We start from the raw sequence: 13,068 nt of genomic DNA on the forward strand, positions 1-13,068 counted from the left end.
AGAAATAAGAAAGCCTTCCTCAGTGATCAATGCAAAGAAATAGAGGAAAACAATAGAATGGGAAAGACTAGAGATCTCTTCAAGAAAATTAGAGACACCAAGGGAACATTTCATGCAAAGATGGAGTCAATAAAAGACAGAAATGGTATGGACCTAACAGAAGCAGAAGATATACAAGAAGAATACACAGAAGAACTATACAAAACAGATCTTCAAGACCAAGATAATCATGATGGTGTGATCACTCACCTAGGGCCAGACATCCTGGAATGTGTAGTCAAGCGGGCCTTAGGAAGCATCACTACGAACAAAGCTAGTGGAGGGGATGGAATTCCAGTTGAGCTATTTCAAATCCTGAAAGATGATGCTGTGAAAGTGCTGCACTCAATATGCCAGCAAATTTGGAAAACTCAGCAGTGGCCACAGGACTGGAAAAGGTGTTTTCATTCTAATCCCAAAGAAAGACAATGCCAAAGAATGCTCAAACTACCACACAACTGCACTCATCATACACGCTAGCAAAGTTATGTTCAAAATTCTCCAAGCCAGGCTTCAACAATATGAACTGTGAACTTCCAGATATTCAACCTGGTTTTAGAAAAGGCAGAGGAACCAGAGATCAAATTGCAAATATCCACTGGATCATCGAAAAAGCAAGAGAGTTCCAGAAAAAACATCTATTTCTGCTTTATTGACTATGCCAAAGCCTTTGACTGTGTGGATCACAATAAACTGTGGAAAATTTTGAAAGAGATGGGAATACCAGGTCACCTGACCTGCCTCCTGAGAAATCTATATGCAGGTCAGGAAGCAACAGAACTGGACATGGAACAACAGACTGGTTCCAAATAGGAAAAGGAGTATGTCAAGGCTGTATAGTGTCACCCTGCTTATTTAACTTATATGCAGAGTACATCATGAGAAATGCTGCGCAGGATGAAGCACAAGCTGGAATCAAGATTGCTGGGAGAAATATCAATAACCTCAGACATGCAGATGACACCACCCTTATGGCAGAAAGTGAAGAAGAACTAAAGAGCCTCTCAATGAAAGTGAAAGAGGAGAGTGAAAAAGTTGACTTAAAGCTCAACATTCAGAAAACAAAGATCATGGCATCTGGTCCCATCACTTCATGGCAAATAGATGGAGAAACAGTGGAAACAGTGGCAGACTTTACTTTTCTGGGCTCCAAAATCACTTTAGATGGTGATTGCAGCCATGAAATAAAAAGATGCTTACTCCTTGGAAGAAAAGTTATGCCCAACCTAGATAGCATATTAAAAAGCAGAGACATCACTTTGCCAACAAAGGTCCATCTAGTCAAGGCTATGGTTTTTGCGGTAGTCATGTATGGATGTGAGAGTTGGACTGTAAAGAAAGCTGAGTGCCGAAGAATTGATGCTTTTGAACTGTGGTGTTGGAGAAGACTCTTGAGAATTTAATCTTGCATAATTTAAAAGAGAAAAGGTGCCAGTTTGAGAGTATGGTAACTTAGGCATTAGCCCAAATTCTCCATTAACTAAGGAACCACTGGTATAATGTTTGCCATTAAAAAATCTATCAAAGCCTTACAGGGTCAGTACTGTGCCATCTTATTTACTTTGCTCTTTAACAGTAGAGAATGTTTAAATAAAAGTATTACTAAGAATTAAAATATAACAGTCCAACAGGTATCCTGCAGCTTACCTGGGAGCTTTCTAATCGTATATCATAGCGACTGTCAAACTATGAGTCAGGGGCCAAGTCTGACCAGCCACCTGTTTATGCATGACCTGCAAGGCAAGAATGTAGTTTTTACATTTTAAAATAGCTGGGAAAAAAGATCAAAAGAATAAAAATATTTTGAGGTGTAAAAATTGCATGAAATTCAAATTTTATTTTCTATAGATAAAGTTTTATCAGAACACAACCAGCACATTTAAAAATGTATCATCTCTGGCTGCTTTTGTACTGCAAAGGGAGAGCTGAATTGTTGCAACAAGGACTGTATGGCCCACAAAGTCTAAAACATACTATCTGGCCTTTCCCAGATAACATTTGCCAGTTCCTGATATAAAATACACGATTATGCTCTAAAATGATAGGATTTACATTTTAAAATACTAAATCAAATGGTTCATTTTAGTCCTTATCTCCCAGTATAATAGTCTTTCATGTTTCTAGTGAAATATTAAGTAATAAACTTATATTTAAAATGACTATGCCATAATAATGAGAGAATTTTTATATACCCAAAAATCCACTTTCCTGATTTATGAAATTTATTAGGCATGAAAAATCATTTTCTTTGGGTCAGCTTCTGATTTAAAGTGTGCAGTGGAATCTATGAATTGAAAAATAATTAACAGTTTCAACAGTTGATACAATATCATTTATAATAATACTGAGAAGTGAATAAAATGTTGTTATATAAAAAATAATTGTTTGAGAGTTTCAGAATTTTATAAACTGTTTTAGCATTAAAACTAATTCTAAAATGATTCAACTTCTGCTTTTGAGGCCTTGAGTAGGTACAGTCCAGAATAATCCTCCCACTGAAAAAGACTAGAACACCGTATAAAGTACAGGAGGGGACTATTTTCAGACACAGTCAGTGTGGGACTACGGTCCCTGAGAAAAGGGAAGTAAAGAAGGCAAGCCCTACCATCATCCAAGGCTCTCAGCCAGGAAGCAACTCCAGTACAGCAGAAAGAACCAAAATAGACCCTGGCAATCTTACTGACTTGAGGAGACAGAGAAAACAGTACCAGGAGGTCAAGGAAGCTAGAATTTGTGGAGTAGAGTTCCAGAGAGCAGGGAAAGAGTTCCAGTCATTTAAATGAGGGTTCCCTTGAATATTTAGCTGTATAAAAACCTGTACATGAGAAGGGTAAAATTTCTTGAGACCAGCCAAGAAGAACTTCTAAGGAAAAAAAGCTACCAGGGAGTTCTAAAACAAAAAATTCTCAGAGCTGACACAGGGCCAAAATTTCAACATGTTCCCCTCCAGCAAAAGGGGATGAACCTCACTGAATATGCCAGGCTATTTAAAATGACCCCAGAGGGCCCACACACAGAAACAGGGGGAAAAGTGTCCTAGAATAAAAGTTACTCCTGAAAGAAGCTTGGAAGCCTAGGAAGATCAAATGAATAAGCAATTTAAAATGCCTACTAGGAAAAAATCTAATACACTTTAAAGGAATACCGCAAAAATAAAAAACTCAACATGTAAAATTCACAAATATATGACATTCAATTAGAAATTATTGGACACACAAAGAAGTAAGAGAATGTTGCCCATAACCAGAAAAGTACCTGTCAACACAACAGATCAGAAATGACAGACACGATAGAATTAACAGGTAAAGACACTTTTAAAGGGCATTATGAGTGTGCACCATATAAATGAAAATAGGAACATGGTGAAGAGAGAAGTGAAGTATTTTAAAAATATTTTAAAAAATACCTAACGAGAACTTCTAGAGCTTATATATATATATATCAGTTCAGTTCAGTTCAGTTGCTCAGTTGTGTCTGACTCTTTGTGACCCCATGAATCGCAGCACACCATGCCTCCCTGTCCATCACCAACTCCCAGAGTTCACCCAAACTCACGTCCATCAAGTCGGTGATGCCATCCAGCCATCTCATCCTCTGTCGTCCCCTTCTCCTCCTGCCCCCAATCCCTCCCAGCATCTGGGTCTTTTCAAATGAGTCAGCTCTTCGCATGAGGTGGCCAAAGTATTGGAGTTTCAGCTTTAGCATCAGTCCTTCCAATGAACACCCAGGACTGATTTCCTTTAAGATGGACTGGTTTTATATATATATATATATATATATATTTCACTGGATAAAATAAGCACTCACGGCAGAGAAAAAAAAAAAAATCAGTGAACTTGAAGAGTAATATAATCTATCCAAAATGAAGTTCAGAGAGTAAAAGATGACTGTGAGACAAAGGAAGAATACTCTCTTAAATGTATTACATTGTTTTTAAAAAGTGGTATAAAGTTATTTGATAGTAGAATGGAATAACAGGCATATTATAAATCCTAGAGCAACTACTAAAATAAGAAAATAAAGAGAAGAAAAAATAAAGGAATAAAACAATAGAGAAAATTAAATGGATTCCAAAAGTATAATTAATTTAAAAAATGGCTATTAAAAACAAATGGAAAGATGGTCGATTTAAACCCAACCACATTAATAAATACATTAAATGTAAATTATCTAAATTCTCCAATAAAAAGACATGAAAAAAGCAAGACCAAATATACACTGAGAGTCTCACACTAAAATAAGGAAATAGTTTAAAAATAATAGGATAGAAAATATACCATGCAAACCAAAAATCTTAAGAAATAGCCACATTTATATCAGAGAAGATGGAAGTCCAGGTTCGATGCACGATACTGGATGCTTGGGGCTGGTGCACTGGGATGACCCAGAGGGAGGGTATGGGGAGGGAGGAGGGAGGCGGTTCAGGATGGGGAACACAGGTATACCTGTGGCAGATTCATTTCGATATTTGGCAAAACTAATACAATATTGTAAAGTTTAAAAAAAAAAAAAACAGCATCAGAGATAATGAGAGAGATTTCATAATGATCAAGGGATCACTTCACTTGGAAGATGGCATAAATCTAAATGCAGCAGCAGCAGCATGTACATAATACCAGAACAGAAACTTATAGACCTGAGGGCGAAACAAACAAGCACCCAGACAGTTGGAGACATCAGTACTCCTCGCTCAGCACCTGAAAGGAACAGGTACACTGAGAGTCCAGCAAAGACCTGAGCAGCACTCTCAACTGAACTGGTGTTCACAGAACATTCCAATCAACAGCAACAAAATAAAACCTTTTATACTGCCCATGAAATACTTACCAGGAGAGCCCACCTGCTGAACCAGGAGTAAGTCTTAACAAATTAAAAAAAAGAAAAAAGAAACTATACATAGTACATTCTCTTATCACAGTGGAATTAAATAAGACATGAAAACCAAAAATGAAGAACAAAGTAGGAACACTTACAATATCTGATTTCTGGAGTTAACATCCACATAGTTTGGTATATAGTTTGGTACATTGCAACAATCCACACAGTTTGGTAAAAGCCTAATGATAACACATAGAAAACTGGAACTGAACAGAAAATCCAAAAATAGACTATAAAATACTCGGTCAATTAATTTTTAAAAGTGCCATGGTAACTCAATGCAGGAAGAAAAAATTTCAACAAATGTTGCTGAAACAACTGGATATTCATATGGAATAAAAATGAATTTTTCTTCTATGTGACAAGATTTTGTATATGTAAAAAGACTAAATGAAAATACATCATAAACCTAAGAGTAGAATATAAAACTACAAAACTTCAAGAAGAAAACAGGGACATTTTTTTTTACTACTTTAGGATAGGTAAAAATTCAAAAGCATGAACCATATAAAAAAAGAAATATGGAAATAGTAAACCATTCTTTACTTCAGCTCATAAACCATACTCTATCAAAATTTAAACCTTCTGCTGTTTTAAAAACATCATTAGAAATACTAAGTGGCTAGTAATTACATTAAATGATAAAAAACCACAAGATACCAGTTCATACTCATTAAATGGCTAAATTTAGAAATTCTGATATACTGGTAAGGATATAGAGCTGTGATGCCTAAATACTGGTGAAGATGTAGAGCTGCATTCATGTACCCTCTAATACAATAGGCACGTATAGTCATTTAAATTTCAATTGATAAACTGAATAAAATTTAAAAAAAAATTAACTTCCTGAAATGTACTAGCCATATTTTACCTGCTCAACAACCACATGTGGCTAGTGGTTACAGTACTGGACAGTGCTGATATAAAACGTTTTCATTATTTCAGAAAGTTCTATAGGATAAAATGTTCAGACATTACTTGCAGGTATGTAAAATTTTACCATCACTTTAAAAAAGCTTGACACCTTCTTTCAAAGTTGAACAAAACTTACCATAAAACCCAACAATGTCCTCTTAGATATCTACCCAGCAGGGTTAGCATCATTAAGGACCTAGTGGGGAGCTGGAACTTCCACTCCCACTAAAACATAACAGCAGTCTTCTCCCAAATGTCAGTGGAGGATAAGTGGTACCCTGCACTTACATTTCTAGCTGGCAATATCCTGTCAGTGTAGTATCAAAAGAGGCCTGCTCAACTGAAATAAAATGTAAAGTCTCATGACATAAATGTCCAGGTTTTAACTGAAAACCACTCAGTGAGACTAACATACTGGAAATAAATAAAAAATAGAAAGTCTAAGAAACAGAAGGTATTTTAGCAAAGAAATACAAAGAATAAAATTATTATTAAAAATAGAAGATACAAAGAAAATTACAGAACTGAAATTATAATAATTGAAATTAAAAATTCAATAGATGGGCTAAACAAGAGAATGGAGAGGATAGAAGAAAAAAAAATCAGTAACTAAAAAATAAAACAATTGGAATTAGCCTCCAATTAAAATAAATAAATTTTTTAAAAAGATAAAACATTTTTTTTTTCACCTTGCTAATAGTTTCCTTTGATGTGCAGAAGCTTTTAAGTTTAATTAGGTCCCATTTGTTTATTTTTGCTTTTATTTCCAATATTCTGGGAGGTGGGTCATAGAGGATCCTGCTGTGATGTACGTCAGAGAGTGTTTTGCCTATGTTCTCCTCTAGGAGTTTTATAGTTTCTGGTCTTACGTTGAGATCTTTAATCCATTTTGAGTTTATTTTTGTATATGGTGTTAGAAAGTGTTCTAGTTTCATTCTTTTACAAGTGGTTGACCAGATTTCCCAGCACCACTTGTTAAAGAGATTGTCTTTAATCCACTGTATATTCTTGCCTCCTTTGTCAAAGATAAGCTGTCCATATGTGCGTGGATTTATCTCTGGGCTTTCTATTTTGTTCCATTGATCTATATTTCTGTCTTTGTGCCAGTACCATACTGTCTTGATAACTGTGGCTTTGTAGTAGAGCCTGAAGTCAGGTAGGTTGATTCCTCCAGTTCCATTTTTCTTTCTCAAGATTGCTTTGGCTATTCGAGGTTTTTTGTATTTCCATACAAATTGTGAAATTATTTGTTCTAGCTCTGTGAAGAATACTGTTGGTAGCTTGATAGGGATTGCATTGAATCTACAAATTGCTTTGGGTAGTATACTCATTTTCACTATATTGATTCTTCCAATCCATGAACATGGTATATTTCTCCATCTATTAGTGTCCTCTTTGATTTCTTTCACCAGTGTTTTATAGTTTTCTATATATAGGTCTTTAGTTTCTTTAGATAGATATATTCCTAAGTATTTTATTCTTTCTGTTGCAATGGTGAATGGAATTGTTTCCTTAATTTCTCTTTCTGTTTTCTCATTATTAGTGTATAGGAATGCAAGGGATTTCTGTGTGTTGATTTTATATCCTGCAACTTTACTATAATCATTGATTAGTTCTAGTAATTTTCTGGTGGAGTCTTTAGGGTTTTCTATGTAGAGGATCATGTCATCTGCAAACAGTGAGAGTTTTACTTCTTCTTTTCCAATTTGGATTCCTTTTATTTCTTTTTCTGCTCTGATTGCTGTGGCCAAAACTTCCAAAACTATGTTGAATAGTAATGGTGAAAGTGGGCACCCTTGTCTTGTTCCTGACTTTAGAGGAAATGCTTTCAATTTTTCACCATTGGAAAAAAAAAAAAAAAAAGTTGAGACTCCATAGTTCTTCAGTTCTAAAGCTCAATTTCCAACATAATTGAAAGTCTCATTCTGCTGGCCTCCAGCCATATCCGTCTAGTATAGGCACAACACCAGTGCAATTAGACAGGCTATACTCTCTGGATTAATACCCAGGATTCTGAATAGGGCTACAAAAAAAAATAATAATAATAAAATAATAAAAAAATAAATAAAAAGATAAAACAATAGAAGTTACCCATCCTAAATAACATAAAGGACATAGACTGAATGCAAATGAACAGAGCTTCAGGGAACCATGAAATTATACCAAAAGTTCAAATATTCAAGTCATCACAGTCTTGGAAGTGAGGAGAAAAAGAGCAGGGCTGAAAAAATATGGTTGAAAAATCTTCCCCAAATCGGCAAAAGACATAAACCTATAGATTCAAGAAGCTGAACAAACTTCAAACAGAGTGAACTCAGAGAAATCCACACCAAGACATATCATAGTCAAACTTCTGAAAACTAAACACAATAAAAAAAAATCTTGAAAGCAGCAAGACAGAAAAGAACTTTCACCTACAGGAAAAACCAATTTGACTATCAGTGGATTTCTCATAAGAAGCCATAGAGGCCAAAAGGAACTGGCACCATCTTTTTTAAGGGCTGAAAGAAAAAGAACTGTCAACCCAGAATTTTTTCTCCAGAAAAATTTCATTGAGGAATGAAGAGAAAAATCAAGATATTCTTAGGTAAAGGAAAGCTAAGAGAATTTATTGCTAGCTGACTTGCCCTAAAAGAATGGATAAAGAAAGTTCTCTAAATTGAAAGGAAATGAAAAAGATGACATCTTGAAACATCAGGAAGAAGGCCAAAAGAATAAAACTATGGATACTAGTTATACTACGAATAATAGTTCTTCTTCTCTTTCTTCCAAATTATGTCTGATTGCTTAGGCAAAGATTATAATACTGTCTGATATGGCTCACAATGTATTAAAGAAAATATTTAAAACAAGTAGATATAAAATTATGTACACGTGCATATAATATATACCTATAAATAATACAACTTATATATGAAAATATTAAGTCAATTAAATGAGGGAGAATAAAGGGACCGAGGGCAGGCAAGGATTCTACGCTTTGCTTGCAGTACTAAAATGCAGCAGTGCCAGTAGTAGCATGGTACAGGAGACTGTGGTGTGTTATAATTATGCAATGTAATGGCTAGAGCAATGATGAAAAAGTTATACAAAACACTACAGTGGGTCAACATGGCACCCTAAAAAGTATTCAACTAATGCACACAAAAACAGGAAAAAGAAAAACGGAAAAGAAGAAACAAACAGAATACAAAAACTTAAATGTCAGATTTAGGTCCTAACATATCAATAATTACCTTAATTAGCAACAGACTCAAACTGGAAGCAACTAAAATGTCCTACAATGGATGGTTAAACAAATTGTGGTACATCAATACTATGAAATACTAAATCAGCAATAAAAACGAATGAACACAGTATAATTGGGTGTATCTCAAGGGCGTCATGCTAAGTGAAAATAGCCAGTCTCAAAGGTTGTATATCATATAATTCCATCAATATGACATTTTTTACTATTTTTTACATTTATTTTTAATTGGAGGATAATTGCTTTACAATGTTGTGTTCGTTCTGCCATGCTGCTGCTGCCACTGCTAAGTCGCTTCAGTAGTGTCCGACTCTGTGCGACCCCATAGACGGCAGCCCACCAGGCTCCCCCGTCCCTGGGTTTCTCCAGGCAAGAACACTGGAGTGGGTTGCCATTTCCTTCTCCAATGCATGAAAGTGAAAAGTGAAAGTGAAGTCAGTCATTCAGTCGTGTCCGACTCTTAGCTACACCATGGACTGCGGCCTACCAGGCTCCTCCGTCCATGGGATTTTCCAGGCAAGAGTACTGGAGTGGGGTGCCATTGCCTTCTCTGTCAGCTATGTGACCCTAGACCAATTCAATTGCTCTTTTGTACAATAATGATACAAGATTGTGGTGAAGCTTGTATGAGATTAAGCTAGGTGAAACTTTTGGATGTTTAAAGTGTCATACAAACGTAAGGTTCTCAGTTTCTGTATCTATCATATGGGAGGATTCAGTTCGATGATCTCTAAAGACGTCTCATCTCTAAAAATGCACTGATATTTACATATGAAGCACATTAAAAAATCTATTTACTCTTGGGATAATTTCATAGTTGTAAGAGACTTAAGGAACAATTAACTCAACCCTCTCATTTCACAGAACGAGTCCAAAAGTAGACTAAGAGACTGGTAGATGACACAAGTCAGTAGGAAATTTGGGAGCAGGAAGGACACAGATCAGACTCTTACCTCAAAATCCCTTCTATCATGTGATGCCGTTCACTGTTTTGTGAATTTAAACTGTCTTCACCACAGTTTAGACAATTACCTTTACAAACTGGAATGGAAAGTTAAATGGAAAGCTTATTAAGAAAATGTAAATATTACTTTGGTGAAGATGACTTAACTGTTAACAGTCCAATTAAGAATGTTTACAAATGGCACTTTTTTATTTTGCCAGGAGAAGTTTCAATAACCTCAGATATGCAGATGACACCACTCATGGGAGAAAGCGAAGAGGAACTAAAGAGCCTCTTGAAGAAAGTGAGAGGAGAGTGAAAAACCTGGCTTAAAACTCAACATTCAACAAACGAAGATCATGGCATCCATTCCCATCAGTTCACAGCAAAGAGATGGGGAAACAATGGAAACAGTGAGAGACTTTATTTTCTTGGGCTCCAAAATCACTGCAGATGGTGAGTGTAGCCATGAAATTAAAAGACGCTTGCTCCTTGGAAGAAAAGCTATGACCAACCTAGACAACATGTTAAAAAGCCTCAGAGACATTACTTTGCCGACAAAGGTCTATATAGTCAAAGCTATAGTTTTTGCAGTAGTCATGTGTGGATGTGAGCGCTAGACGATAAAGAAAGTTGAGCACTGAAGAATTGATGCTTTTAAATTGTGGTGTTGGAGAAGACTCTTGAGAGTCCTTGGACTCTCAAGGAGATACAACCAGTCCATCCTAAAGGAAATCAGTCCTGAATATTCATTGGAAGGACTGATGCTGAAGCTGAAGCTCTAATACTTTGGCCACCTGATGCAAAGAGCTGACTCATTAGAAAAGACCCTGATGCTGGGAAAGATTAAAGGCAGGAGAAGGGAATGACAGAGGATGAGATTGTTGGATGGCATCACTGACTCGATGGACATGAGTTTGAGCAAGCTCCAGAAACTGGTGATGGACAGGGAAGCCCGGAGTGCTGCAGTTTGTGGGGTGCAAAGAGTTGGACATGACTGAGTGACTGAACTGAACTGAACTGAACTGAACTGACAAATGACACAAATCGCAAAAGGAGCTTAGATCAAACTGTCCAGCTATTCACTTGATTTGTGTGACATTCAATTTTAAGTCAATAGGTATGATGTAAACCCTATCTAACCTTTCACTATAAAGAGTTTAAATTCTGCTTTTGTTACTTACTAGCTATGTGATTCAGGGCAATTTATTTCTCTGAGCTTCGGCCTCTTCCTTTTTCTTTAAAACAGAGATAGTACCAAGTATGTCACCTGGCTATTCTGAAATAGCTCATGTTAACTGATCTAGCTCATGTTAAGACCCTATATCAGTACCTGGCACATACTAAGTGCTGTACAAATATTATTTTCCTTCTCTAATTTCCTAAACTTTAGGGGAATAGAGAATGTTTCCTCTCCTTTTACTTTATCAGAAATATTTATTAAATTAAATATATGGGGCCCTGATCCCTCCACTTCAGTTACAAGCAGTTGTATAACCAAACCTAAATAAAATGAGGAGCAGTGTGACAAAATGGAAGGCAAATGGGGTTTGGAGTCAACAAATCTGAATTTGAATTCCAGTCTGACTACATACTAGCTTTTTACCTTGAGCAATTTACCAGACCTCTCAAGCTTCTTATCTGGAAATGTGACTTTTATCTAGCTTTTTATCATTCTGTTGTTCATATTCACAGATATGACAAATACCTAGAAAGGGGCATGTCTTATTAATCTCTGTCTCTTCCACACCAAGGCAGAGTTTACAATTATAAAATCTGCTGCTAGAATAAAGCAAGAGACTGAAAAGAAAGAGAGAGACTCAAGATCAGAATAAACGTGTTACATTAAGAAAAGAAAAAGTACAAACCCAATTTAACTGGCACGAACTCTAGGCATTATGTCATTGCTTCCTTTTCTTTCCTTAGGAATGGGCCTCAAGTATTCTTTTCCTACAGGATGATGCGACTTGGGAAATGTGTGTTAGTGAAGGTCATTTGACTCACACTTTAAAATTGAGCATTTTAAAATTTACCATAAGGCAGTACTTACCACAATACTCATTCTATTTAATGGACTTTTTTTAATAGATAAAATATCCAAGAGGTGTTTTACTTTAGAAAATACTATAGGTTTAAATAGCCTTAAGAAAAATCCCAAGTCTCTCATACTGTGGGCAGTTCCTTACTGTCTGAGCCACTTGGGAAGCCCTTAAAAAAGTAACCCTACCTCAAACATTACTTTCAATGAATAACAATACTTTGTTAAAGAGGACTTAACTAGTCAGGATAGGATTGCACAAAGCAGTATGCACAGATGCTTCTAGAGCTATATGTCTTAATCTTTTGCGTGAAGGGTGAATGGTGAGGTATTATACACAACTATGAGAATCTGATGAAAGCTACGAATTGCATGCCCAGAAAAAGGCACATACATGCATCATATTTTACATTTAATTTTAGTTGAGTCATGAAACACAGTAATTATCCTATAGAGTTCTAAAATATGTTAGTAGATGTTAAGCAACCTCTGTTTTTAAATTTTTCAAAATAATGGACTTAAAGGATTTTACAACCTTAAGCAATTTAGCAGTCATCTAATGCAAACTGCTAATACTAATGAAGAAATAGTGCCCCAGAAAGATAAAAAGAATTAGGTAAAGCCGTATTGCACTCAGGAACAAAGACATGTCCAACTACCATACTAATCTACATAAGACTGACAAGGCAGAATTTAGTATAAATCAGTGCCTTTGGGTCAGAATAATTATCACAATGGAACCAGAATAGGAGACTTTCAAATGATCTTTTGGCCTAAACACATAATAGATCATCATTGATGGTTAAAAAAATGAAATCTGGAGTTAGATGACACGTGAAAAAGTTGACAAAGGCACTAAATCTTTCTTATTCTCAGGTTCTTCAAAACAAAATGGAAAAATAATTAAACCTACCCTTGTAGGATTATTTGAAGGATAAAATCCAATAACATACATTAAATACTTAACACAGTGCCTAGGTATATCCCCTGGAGGAGGAAATGACAACC

The 13,068-nt window shown here is 35.8% G+C and overlaps 1 protein-coding gene across 16 annotated transcripts in view; it reads right to left on the bottom strand.

Annotated features, from left to right (window-relative positions):
- PEAK1 (pseudopodium enriched atypical kinase 1) overlaps window positions 1-13,068 on the bottom strand; it is a 315,088-nt gene that overhangs the window by 161,414 nt on the left and 140,606 nt on the right. For 4 of the 16 annotated variants that reach the window (XM_059879325.1, XM_059879318.1, XM_059879327.1 and 1 more), the window contains 3 exons: window positions 10,033-10,120; window positions 5,013-5,096; window positions 1,687-1,772 (listed from right to left, as the gene is read on the bottom strand). The exons of 7 other annotated variants lie outside the window; for them this stretch is intronic. The gene's annotated coding sequence lies outside the window, so the exon portion shown is untranslated. The remainder of the gene's footprint in view (window positions 1-1,686; window positions 1,773-5,012; window positions 5,097-10,032; window positions 10,121-13,068) is intronic. 5 more of the 16 variants (XM_010817120.4, XM_059879321.1, XM_059879319.1 and 2 more) reach the window with 4 other exon arrangements.

The sequence above is a fragment of the Bos taurus genome, chromosome 21 (genome assembly GCF_002263795.3).
Source record: "Bos taurus isolate L1 Dominette 01449 registration number 42190680 breed Hereford chromosome 21, ARS-UCD2.0, whole genome shotgun sequence".
Classification (NCBI taxonomy): Eukaryota; Metazoa; Chordata; class Mammalia; order Artiodactyla; family Bovidae; genus Bos; species Bos taurus.